The following is a 12,130-nucleotide window of genomic DNA, read 5'->3' as shown; positions in this document are numbered from 1 at the left end:
CATAGTGGCAAAACAGTTTAAAGCTGGTTGTGGACAACCAAGGGTAAAAACCCCATACATCCTTTAATCTACATCTCTACTTTAGTTAAAGAAATTTTATTTTGTTTGTTTTTTATTTGGTTTAAAATAAACCACTCTTGCCACTCTAGCCAACCAAACTCTTATCATCTTGTTTGTCTGCAAACGTTTAAACTAAACTTGGGGTTTGTTTACAAGTGTAATTCTGTCAGTCTATGTAATAGAACCATTAGGGAATTGTGACATAGGCTTAAACATGATTGTCCCAAACAAAAAAAAACTGTGTCAATCCAATTGTCTAGCCCAGCTAGTCCCGTGCTTTAGATGGGCCCTTAAAGTTGTTTTATCTGTGTAGACTCTATGCTAAGGGGACCCTTCCTTTCTCCTGGACCTCTTAGTCTGTGCCTCTAACTCAGAGATTCACAAACATTTTGAATAGTGTGGATGTGAAAATCTCCATTATCTCCCCCTTCTACTGTAATTTCCATGGATCATTTCACCTCCTAGTCATGATTGCATAAAATCATTGTGGCAACTACAGCAATTGCTTCTATAAAGTATGAGTATTTAGGAGCCAGTAACATGTGATCAGCCCACTCTCCATAGTTTACCAGTGATCCACAGACCACAGTTTGAGAATCTCTGGTGTAACTATTGAATAACTTTCCAACTCTGGAGAATGCATTTTCCCCTGCACCTTCCTATATCTTCCATTATTATTTTCTAAATGCTACAGCATACTCTTTACTATGCCCCTGAACTTTGCCACCCTTTTTATGGTTTCCTCTTCCCTCCAATTCCACTAAAAACATAGGATTTTTCTAAGGTCTGGTCTACACTAGGACTTTAAATCGACTTTAGCAGCGTTAATTCGAATTAACCGCTCAACCGTCCACACCAGGAAGCCGTTTAATTCGACCTAGAGGGCTCTTTAGTTCGAATTCGGTACTCCACCCCGACGAGGGGAGTAGTGCTAAATTCGACATGGCTATCTCAAATTAGGCTAGGTGTGGATGCAAATCGAACTTACTAGCTCCGGGAGCTATCCCACAGTGCACCACTCTGTTGACGCTCTGGACAGCAGTCCAAGCTTGGATTCTCTGACCAGCCACACAGGAAACGACCCGGGAAAATTTGAATTCCTTTTCCTGTCCGGGCACTTTGAATCTCATGTCCTGGTTGGACATCGGGGCGAGCTCAGCAGCACCTGCAATGATGCAGAGCTCTCCAGCAGAGGAGTCCATGCAATCCCAGAATAGAAAGAGGTCCCCAGCATGGACAGACCGTGAAGTCCTGGATCTGATCGCTGTGTGGGGCGATGAGTCTGTGCTTTTGGAGCTGCGCTCCAACAAACGGAATGCAAAGACCTACGAGAAGGTCTCCAAAGCCATGGCACTCAGAGGATACAGCCGGGATACAACGCAGTGCCGCGTGAAAATCAAGGACCTGAGACAAGGCTACCAAAAAGTCAGAGCGGCAAACGGACACTCCGGAGCCCAGCCCCAGACATGCCGCTTCTACGAGGCACTGCATGCCATTCTAGGTGGGTCTGCCACCACTGCCCCACCAGTGACCGTGGACTCTGAGTATGGGATAGTGTCGAGGGGCAGTTCCTCGGCGATGTTCGCCGATGGGGAAGATGAGGAAGGGTTTGTGGAGGACGACGCAGGCGACAGCGCTTACAATACCGCTTTCCCCGACAGCCAGGATCTCTTCATCACCCTCACAGAGATCCCCTACCAACCCTCCCCGGCCGTTAACCCGGACTCAGAATCAGGGGAAGGATCAGTCGGTAAGTGCTATAAACATGGAAACATTTATTTTTTAAAAAACAGGAATAAAAAATATGTAAATACTATATAAAAACTTTTCCTTAAAAAACTATATAAAGAGAAGGTCCACACATATAGGGATGGAACAGAAATCCTCCTGGGACACTTCCACGAAGCTCTCGGAGAGCAGCTCGAAAAGTCTCCGCAGGAGGTTCCTGGGGAGAGGTGCCTTATTTGGTGCTCCGTGGAAGCACACTCTTCCGCGCCAGGCCATCCTAATGTACAGCGGAATCATTGCCTCCACCAGCATTGCAGCGTACGGTCCTGGTCTGTGCAGGGATTCTAGCAGCATCCTCTCTCTCTCTCTCCGAGTGACCCGCCTCAGGGTAATCTCGTTCGGCGACTGCTGCATCTAATTAGGGCAATTAGTGTACTGTTACTATTGTGAATGCTTGACTTTTACTTTGCATAGCAATGACCTTCGTTTAACAGCCAGTTGTTGGAGGCCACAGAGGAAAAGCATACAGTGATCTTTCCCGGGCACAGCCGCGAGGGGCTGGAACAGGGTCAGACTTTATGCTTTACAGATTGCCTTCAGCGGGAGGGCACAGCTATCCATTAACTGTTAAGCAGCCTATAGTGTAGTGCTTACCAGGCCTGGCTGCTACATGGATTCAGCTGTACCGCCCCGCTTGTCCGATCTCCTGTGCAAGACCGCAGCCAATGAAAGCGTATTCCGAAATCTCGAACTTGTCCTGAGAGCTCGTGAGACTAGGTGCCCTGTATGGTCTTGTTCACAGAAACTGACTAGACTGTGTTCAGTGTTCGCAAACATGTATCTTTTCAAGGAAATCACTTCCTTTTTCCCATCACACAGCTGCGGGTCTTTCAAGAAATGCCCCGGCATCCCCCTCACAGAGGCTGGCGCAGATTAGGCGGCGAAAGAAAAAGACTAGGGACGAGATGTTCTCTGAACTGATGGCTTGCTCCAGAGCCGAGGCGGCCGAGCAGAGACAGTGGAGGGAGACCCTATGTCAGCACCAGCGCTCACACAGCGAACAGGAGGACAGGTGGCGGCAGCAAGACCAGCAGGCGACTCAAACGCTGCTTGGGCTAATGAGGGAGCAAACGGACACGCTCCGGCGCCTTGTAGATGTTCTGCAGGACCGCAGGCAGGAGCAGAGAGCCCCCCTGCACTGTATCTGCAACCGCCTTCCCCCGCCACAAAGTTCTGTCCCCCCCTCACCAAAAATCACAAGAAGGAGGGGTGCTAGGGGCCGTGAAAACTGTCACTCCACCCCAGCAGAGCGCTCATGTACCAAACATCTCTCATTCCCTAAAATATGAGAAGTGTTTCCCTTCCTGGATCACCCAGTCCCAAATCCAAGTTTCATCCCCCCACTGTGTAGTTGAGTATTAAAAGTAGTTTGTTGTTATTCACTGTTTCCGTCACGTTTTCCTTGTCAGAAGACTTTGTGTGAAGGGGGGGGAGGGTTTTTTTAATTGCATAGGACAGCCTCCCTTACCAGGGTACAGACTTGGGGGCAGGATCAACAGCAGGACACACACAGACTGCAGTCACTAGGCACCAGGGTCAGTCTGTGAGGTGAATGCTGCCCCGGGTCAGTCTGTGAGGTGTATGCTGCCCCAGGGTCCTAGCGCCTGACATCCACAAATGGCAAGGCAGGCTGCCCTTACCATGCCCTTCCCCCCTAGCCATGAGCCTCTCCGATGCCCTGAGCCCCAGCAAGAGCCCTCATCCACGGACACATACTCACCCTTCCCACACACCCCTCACCCCTTCCTATGCCCCAACCCCCAGCCCAGAGCCTGCATCCAAACTCCGTCCCAAAGACGGCACCCCTCACCCCTTCCTGCAAACCCACCCCTTCCTGCACACCCACCTGCAACCGTCCTCCCCCCAGAGACCGCTGTAGGAGCAGGAGCCTGTCATTCCTCTAGTGTAGAAGCGGTCTGGACATCAGTGCACACCGTACCCACCACAGTCCGCGTCCATGTTTCAACCCTTGAACAGGAATTCATAATTAAAGAAAACTTTATTAATAATCAGTGTTCCATTAAAGTTATTTTAAAACGTGTGTTGGAAGGGGGGAAACCGGGAGAACGGGGTATGTAACCGCAGATCGAAGTCAACAGTCACTGAAACAGACTCAGGTTCAGCTTCTTTGTAAATCAACTGGAGAGTCATAGGTTACCCTGCTCTCCAAGGAACCTATCTTTCAAAGCCTCCCGGATGCACAGTGCTTCCCGCTGGGATCTTCTATCGGCACGGGTGTCTGGCTGAGCGTAAACTGCAGCCAGGCGATTGGCCTCAACCTCCCATCCAGCCATAAAGGTCTCCCCCTTGCTCTCACAGAGATTGTGGAGCACACAGCAAGCAGCAATAACAACGGGGATATTTTTTTCGCTGAGGTCCGAGCGAGTCAGTAAGCTCCGCCATCTCCCCTTGAGACATCCGAAAGCACACTCCACCACCATTCTGCACTTGCTCAGTTGAAGAGTTCCTTCTCACGGTCCAAGGCGCCTGTATAGGGCTTCATGAGCCAGGGCATTAGCGGGTAGGCTGGGTCCCCGAGGATCACTGTAGGCATCTGCACATCCCCAACCGTTATTTTGTGGTCCGGGAAGAAAGTACCTGCCTGGAGGCGTTTAAACAGACCAGAGTTCCTGAACACACGCGCGTCATGAACCTTGCCCGGCCAACCGACGTAGATGTTGGTAAAACGTCCCCTATGGTCCACCAGTGCTTGCAGCACCATAGAAAAGTAGCCCTTTCGGTTAATGTACTCGCTGGCCTGGTGGGCCGGTCCCAGGATAGGGATGTGAGTCCCATCTATAGCCCCACCGCAGTTTGGGAATCCCATCGCGGCGAAGCCATCTATGACGACCTGGACATTTCCCAGGGTCACTACCTTTGAGAACAGTTGCTCAACGATTGCGTGGGCTACTTGAATCACAGCAAGCCCTACGGTAGATTTGCCCACACCAAAGTGGTTCGCTACTGACCGGTAGCTGTCTGGCGTTGCAAGTTTCCAGAGGGCTATGGCCATTCGCTTCTGCACAGTCAGGGCTGCTCGCATCCGGGTGTCCTGGCGCTTCAGGGCAGGGGACAGCAAGTCACAGAGTTCAAGGAAAGTGCCCTTACGCATCCTGAAGTTTCGCAGCCACTGTGATTCATCCCAGACCTGCAGCACTATGCGGTCCCACCAGTCCGTGCTTGTTTCCCGGGCCCAGAATCGCCGTTCCACACCATGAACTTGACCCATTGCCACCATGATCTCCACTGCGCGGCGTACCCTGCTTTGTGAGAGGTCTGCGCCACTCTGTGACTTCCTGTCCTCACCGCGCTGCCGGAGCCTCCTCGCCCGATTTCTCAGCAGCTGACTGTGGAAGAGGTGGACGATAAGGTGCGAGGAGTTGACAACGGCCATAAGTGCAGCGATGATCGCAGCGGGCTCCATGCTCGCAGTGCTGTGGCGTCCGAGCTGTAACCGACCAGAGAAGGGCGCGAACAGATTTCCCGCCGGCGCTTTCAAGGAGAGAGGGCGGGAGTGACGGTTCAATGATGACAGTTACCCAAAACCACCCTCGACACATTTTTTCCCCCAGCAGGCATTGGGGGCTCTACCCAGCATTCCAATGGGCAGCGGAGAGTGCGGGAACTGTGGGATAGCTTCCCACAGTGCACCGCTTCCAAAGTCGACGCTGGCCCCGTTACTGTGGACTCAGACAGTCGAATTAGTGTATTTAGTGTGGATACACAAATTCGACTTCATAAGGTCGATTCCACAAATTCGAATTAAGTAGATTCGAAATAGTCTTGTAGTGTAGATGTACCCTAAATCACTGCTTTCCATCTGTCTTGGGGATTTCAATCACACCCACCACTCTAATAACTAAGGCCCAAATTCACAAAGATACTTAGGTGCCTCTCTGCCTCTTTAGGCCACATTTAGGTGCCACTGACATTCTCAAAACTGCCACTCAACTGTTTCCTAATCCCATAGGCACCTAAATCTCCTAGGTGCCTATGTTCCTACTGGTCAGCATTTGCAAAGCCACCCAAGTGCTGACTTCTCTCCACAGCAGACAGGCTGCTTCGAGTGCTAGTACAAGCCAATGCCCTGATGGCCCCAAAGGGTGATTCTCAAACTGGGTAGTGGTGGGGATACACCTACCTGGCTCATGGGGCCCAATCCTGTAGGCGTGCTCTGAACACATCAAGGACCTAATACTTGCCACATCCCACAGCAGGTGGGCTGGATGCAGACCACTGATGGGGGGAGGGGAGGCAGTATATCATCTGTACAAAAGTATCAGAGGGGTAGCCATGTTAGTCTGGATCTGTAAAAAGCAACAAAGAGTCCTCTGGCACCTTATAGACTAACAGACGTATTGGAGCATAAGCTTTCGTGGGTGAATACCCACTTCGTCAGACACATGGATCTGTACAAAAGACAGCCTGAGGCAAGCAGGTCAAGAATTTTTTGGAAAAATGTACACACATCCTGGTGGTTAAGACAGTCACCTAGGATATGAGAGACTTGGGTTCTTGTCCCTGCTCCAGACTTCAACTCAAGCCTCACATCCCCAATGACTACCTTAACCACTAGGTTGAGAATTCTGGGATGGGTCTTCTCTCAGTATCTCCTGGTGGAGCTGTTCTGCTTTGTATAAATATTTATTGAAGCACAGACTTAAACTTGAGTCTCCCACATCCTAATTAAGTGTCCTAACCAGAGATTTTTCATGAAGGTTCATGGCTGAGGATCCCATCTGGAAGGCGGCATCTATCTCTGGTCTGTCAGTCAGATGGCTAATACCCAGATCAATGGGAGTTAGATCTCTCAATGTCCTTTGGGGATCTGGGCCTTATGCCCTGCTGCTTTGCTCAGCACTTCCGGCTAGTTTAGGTGACTCCCTGCTCAGCTCAGATTCTCAGTAGCTCAGCTCCCTGCTGGCTACTGAGAATCCCTTCCTTCGGTGCCTCTCTCCCCGCATGTATTGAAAAGGGAGCCTGGGTGCCTAATTTGCAGCTGAGAATTTCACTAGGGAGCAGCGTACATAGAGATTAGGCATTGCACAAAGTACCTTTGTGAATCTGGATTTAAGTCTCTCAGGTAAATTCGATTCTCTGTGAATTTCATGAAGTCTGCTTTTCTCCCTTCCCTGATAAAGTGAAGCTCTTCTTGGAATGTGCAACTTTTTGTTTAATTTGTCTTAACTAGCAGAGACTCACAACCTACTCATTCAAACAGTTCAGGTGAGCTCACTCACACTCACTCAATTTCAGCTGGCTGCTGCAAGAAGCCGACATTTACTTTTATTTGTGAAATTCCTTTTTGAGGAGGGAGAGACATCAGGTAAATATTGATCTCCATTCTAGTCTCCAAGCCAGTCACTATCCCCAAATGTTAGTATTTTACGTTATTGCCAAAGAGATGGCAAACTCTCACCAGGGGTGGGCAAACTTTTTGGCCGGAAGGCCACATCGGGGAATAGAAATTGTATGGCAGGCCATGAATGCTCACAAAATTGGGGTTGGGCTGCGGGAGAGGGTTGGGGGTGTGGGCTCTGGGATGGGGATGGGGTTGAGAAATTTGGGGTGTAGGAGGGTGCTCTGGGCTGGGACTGAGGGGTTTGGAGGGTGGGAGGGGGGTCACGGCTGGGGCAGGGGAGCAGGAAGGGGGCAGATTCCAGGTGGGGGTGCAAGCTCTGGGGTGGGGCTGGGGATAAGAGGTTTGAGATGCAGGAGGGTTCTCCAGACTGGAATTGAGGGGTTTGGAGAGCAGGAGGGAGATCAGGGATGGGGTAGGCAGTTGGGGCATGGGGAGAGGCTCAGGAGTGCAGGCTTCGAGCAGCACTTACCCCAAGCGGCTCCTGGAAGCAGCAGCATGTCCCTTCTATGGCTCCTATGCAGAGGCGCGTCCAGGCAGCTCTGCACACTGCCCCATACGCAGGCACTGCCCCTGCAGCTCCCATTGGAGCACTGGAGGGGGCCATTGAAGTGTGCAGGAGTTGGAGTGGGGCCATGCCGTGGCTTCTAGGAGCCGCATGGTGCGGCTCCTGACCCTGCACCCCAGACGGAGTGCCAGAGCGGGGCTGAGCCACGTGGTCTGGCCCCCGACCCTGCGCCCTGGCCAGAGTGGGGCCGAGCTGCGTGGTGCGGCCCCCAACCCAGCGCCAGAGCAGGGCTGAGCCACGTGGAGCAGCCTCCGACCCCGCTCTCTACCCCGATCTACACATTACTATTAGTTAAGGCTACATTTTAGTCACGGGTATTTTTAATAAACAAAAATTCATGGCTGGTGACCTGTTCATGACTTTTACTAAAAATACCAGTGAATAAAACTTGGGAGGGGGGCTGCCTGGGGACCCCACGGGTGCTGGGGGAGGGTGGCCTGGCTGCCTGGGGGAGTGGGGTGGGTGATTGAGCATGGCCCGGGACTCCCGCTGGTGTTGGCAGGGCCAGCAGGTTCCCTACCTGACTCCGCGCCTCCCTCCCTCCCTCCCCCAGCAGCAGAATTTGGGTTTCGGAGGGGGCAGTGGGTTGGGGCTCAGGATGGGGTGAGGAGGGCTCTGTGTATCGCTTATCTGGGAGGCTCCCCAGAAGCGGCATCATCCCCCTCGCTCAGCTGATAGGTCAGGGCCGGCTCTAGAGCCCAGCGGGGCAAGCACCCGCCTGGGGCGGCCCTTTCCCGGGGGGGCGGCAGGCTGGGCCGGCGGACCTGCCGCAGTCATGCCTGCGGGAGGTCCACCGGAGCCCCGGGAGCAGCGGAACTGCCGCAGGCATGACTGCGGAGGGGACGCTCGGCCGGCAGCTCCAGTGGACCTCCCGCAGGCACGCCTGCGGCAGCTCAACCGGAGCCGCCGGACCAGCGAACCGCCCGCAGCTGCGGGAGGTCCAGCCGAGCCGCGCGACCAGCGGACCCTCCGCAGTCATGCCCACGGGAGGTCCGCTGCTCCCGCGGGTCGGGGGCGCCTCCCGGGCATGACTGCTTGGGGCGGCCAAATTGCTAGAGCCGCCCCTGTGATAGGTGGAGGCGTGGTGGTCAGGCAGCTCTGCAGGCTGCCTCCACCCAGAGCGCTGGCTTCTCTTTGGGAACCAAGGCCAATGGGAGCTGCAGCAGCGGTGCCTGCAGGTGGAGGCAGTGCACAGAGCTGCCTGGCCATGCCTCCACCTGGGACCTAAGTGAGGGGGATGTAGCCGCTTCTGCGGAGCCCCCCAGGTAAGCACCGCCCAGAGCCCGCCTCACCCTATCCCATGTCCCAACCCCCTCCCACACCCAAACTCTGCTGCTGGCGGTGGCCTGAGACTGACCCAGCAGCGGCCGGTGTGCTTTGCGCAGGGACTGCCTGCGCTGCCCCAGAGCCAGGCGCATTGGCCGCTGCAGAAGTCATGGAGGTCACGGAAAGTCACAGAATCCATGACTTTTGTGACAAACTGACAGCCTTACTATTAGTTTATCTCCAATTCACTCGCTTTATTTATTGTCCTTATTTCCTGTGTTAAAGACTATCTAATCTGGATAGCCACCACCCCTGGGGCAGGGAGCAGGAGAATTTTATTTCTCTATTAAGTACCCTATTCTGGAGAGAAACCCAGAATATAATTTAACTGTGGATACTGTAACTTTTGTAAGCACTCAGATATTCTTGTGAGGAGTTGGGTAATGAGAGAGAGAGAATAGCTATCTAGAATTGTATTTATTATATTACACAAAAACTACATTAAACTACTGTAATGTTATTAAGGTTGCACAGTTAAGCACTCAAATGTTAGAAAATGGCAGAATTACAGTTGCCTATGAAACCTTAATTCAACCCCTTATGCATATGAATGATACACTCTTTAATTATATGATCACATGATATTTCTCCACAGGACCTATGCCTCACTCAGTGCACAGGCTACAGCTTTTGAAAGAAAGGGTCACACTTAGTTAACATGGGAAAGCTAATATATTTTCCTTAGTCTCATTCTCAGACACAGCTGAACTGTTTTGGTTTAAAATTTTCCCCAAAAATTCAGTCTGAGGCAGACACTTGGCTTGCAAAATTTCAGTCCAAACTGTTGAAGTTCAGCAAAGTTATAAGCAACTGAAAACAAGGTCTTATGAGGTACATCTACAATGCAGGTGAAGGTGTGATTGTAGTGCAGGTAGGCAAACCCTTGCTAGTTTTAATCTAGGCAGCAAGGGTAACAACAGCAGTGTAGATGTGTCAGCAGGGCTAGCGACCAGAGTACAAGTGCTCCTGACACTGGCAGGGGTCAGGCAACCTAAATAACAGGCTGTTCTAGAAACCCTCTCCATTTAGCAGCACTAATGTGATCAGCAAACATCAACAGGGCACAGTGAAAGAAGAATGTATGGGATGGTTACTGCCAGGCTGGGCCAAAGTCCTCCCTTGCCCTGCATGTTACCCCTTTGCTCCGGACATCGCCGGTGCGGGAGCCCACGAGTCATTAACCCTTGTGCAGTGTCCTGAATACAAGCCACGCTCAGTGCAGTGACCTCCTGCACCATTGCAGGGCCCGCTCTGCCACACGCTCTCATTACAGGGGGTAAGATGACCAGATGTCCCAATCTCATAGAACCAGTCCCACTATGCGGGGCCTTTTCTTATTTATATAAGAGCCTATTACCCCCCAGCCCCTGTCCTGATTTTTCAGACTTGCTATCAGATCACCCTGGGGGGGAAGGGGGGCGGCACGTGTCTGGGCTGAAGCCCCGCTAGGAGCTGCCAGGTCAGTGGCCCGCAATAGCAGTGAGGCGGCGTGGGGAAACCTGGACAGCACCTCCCCACAACCGCCCTGATTGGCCGCCTCGGCCGCCGGCTGACTGGGGTGATGAGCCGAGAGTTTGGGTTTCCAGCAGCAGAGAGCGGTGAGCTCAGCGCGGACCCGCCCCGCACACGGGGCGGGGCCTGGGCTGAGCGGCAGAGGGGCCCGGCTGGATGGGGGACGTAACGGTCCCGGGCCGGGCTGTGTAGCTTTTCTGGGGGCTAGAGGGGAAGGGCGCGATGGGGCGCAACCAACCCCCAGCCCCGCCGCTCGCTCGCTCCCTCCCGCAGCCCCGCCGCCCCCGTCGCTCCCCGGGATCGTGCTTCACTTGTCCCCAGGCCGGTGCTCTGCCCGGCAGCGGGCGAGTCTCTGCCCTTCGCTGCCAGGGCGCCACTGCCAGTCAGCCTCGCCCCCTTCTCCCCGCCCCGTCTCTTCCTGTCCCCGGGGGGGTCCCCGGTCCCGAACGTTCCATTAGCCCTGGATTGGTCCTGGCGATCATGACGTCATAGCGCCCCCCTTTCCAGGCAGCTTCTCATTTGTCCCCAGCACCATTGTTACGTCACAATCAGCCCACGATTTACTCAGGGGACCGCACTTCCCCCTCTTTCCCCCGCCTTCCTCCGCGCGGCGCCCGGCCCTTCCCTCCGCGCCTCGCTCTGCAGCCTGACAGCGCCGGCCGGCAGCCGCTACCTCGCCGCCTCCCTCCTCCCGCACCAGCTGCCGCCGCCCGACGCTGCTCGCGGAGTGAGGAGAAGGTAAAGTCCTGCCGGGCAAACTTCCCCAGAGCCTCCGGGCCGGGTCCCTGCTGCCCCTCCAGGGGGAGCGGCAACTTGCGCTGCCCGGCCCGCGGGGTGGTGGCGAGCTGGGCCCCCGGCCGCAGCAGCCTGCGGGAGCAGCGGCTGGTGGTTGGGCTGGGAGCCGCTGACAGACGGTGCGGGCAGGGGGAAGCGGCGGCCGGGTGGTGGAGGGAGCCCGGTGCTGTTTCCAGGCAGCGTCCAGGCAGCCGCGCGGCTGCACGCAATAAATAAATAAATAAATAAATGGATGAAAATGAGAACCTGAAAGGGCGCGCGGTGCATCCGCTGTTGCGGCGGGGCGGTGCTGCGTCCAGGCCCGGCGAGCTGGAGCCGGCGCCCGTGCCTGGGGAGCAGCTGGAGCTTTTTCGACGGCCGGGAGAGTCGCAACAAGTGGTGTCTCTAGTGTCCTGCTGCTGCTTGCGGGGATTTTCCACCCCGGTGCGCGCGGCCGGGATCCGCTCCTTCACCGAGAGCGACTTCGGGCTCATCCCCAGCGCCCTGCTCCCGCTGGCTGAGGGCATCGCGACCATTTCCTAGTTCCGGGGGGGCAGCCGTGGTCTTGGGGCTGGGGGCCAGGGGCCAGGAGTTCTGGCTTTTCAGCTGACTGGCTGCGAGGCCTCTAGTTAGCCACGGAGCCTCCTTGGGGCTTGGTTTAAATCACCGCTGTAGCACAATGGTTACAACCCGCACCTCATTCCCATCGGTGTGAGATTAGTGAGCGCTTGCAAAGCATGCTG

The 12,130-nt window shown here is 54.3% G+C and overlaps 1 protein-coding gene and 1 long non-coding RNA gene across 2 annotated transcripts in view; one reads left to right on the top strand and one right to left on the bottom strand.

Moving 5' to 3' along the window:
- The window catches only part of LOC123365994, a 25,003-nt gene extending 12,873 nt beyond the window's left edge, over positions 1 to 12,130 (bottom strand). The window contains exons 1-2 of the long non-coding RNA XR_006577873.1: positions 11,655 to 12,130; positions 5,990 to 6,114 (exon numbers count right to left, since the gene is read on the bottom strand). This is a non-coding gene — a long non-coding RNA (uncharacterized LOC123365994). The remainder of the gene's footprint in view (positions 1 to 5,989; positions 6,115 to 11,654) is intronic.
- ELOVL5 (ELOVL fatty acid elongase 5) overlaps positions 10,927 to 12,130 on the top strand; it is a 61,951-nt gene continuing 60,747 nt past the window's right edge. Inside the window, exon 1 of the mRNA XM_045009049.1 lies at positions 10,927 to 11,351. The gene's annotated coding sequence lies outside the window, so the exon portion shown is untranslated. The remainder of the gene's footprint in view (positions 11,352 to 12,130) is intronic.

The sequence above is a fragment of the Mauremys mutica genome, chromosome 3 (genome assembly GCF_020497125.1).
Source record: "Mauremys mutica isolate MM-2020 ecotype Southern chromosome 3, ASM2049712v1, whole genome shotgun sequence".
NCBI classification, from domain to species: domain Eukaryota; kingdom Metazoa; phylum Chordata; order Testudines; family Geoemydidae; genus Mauremys; species Mauremys mutica.
This window is presented reverse-complemented; position numbering and strand designations above follow the sequence as displayed.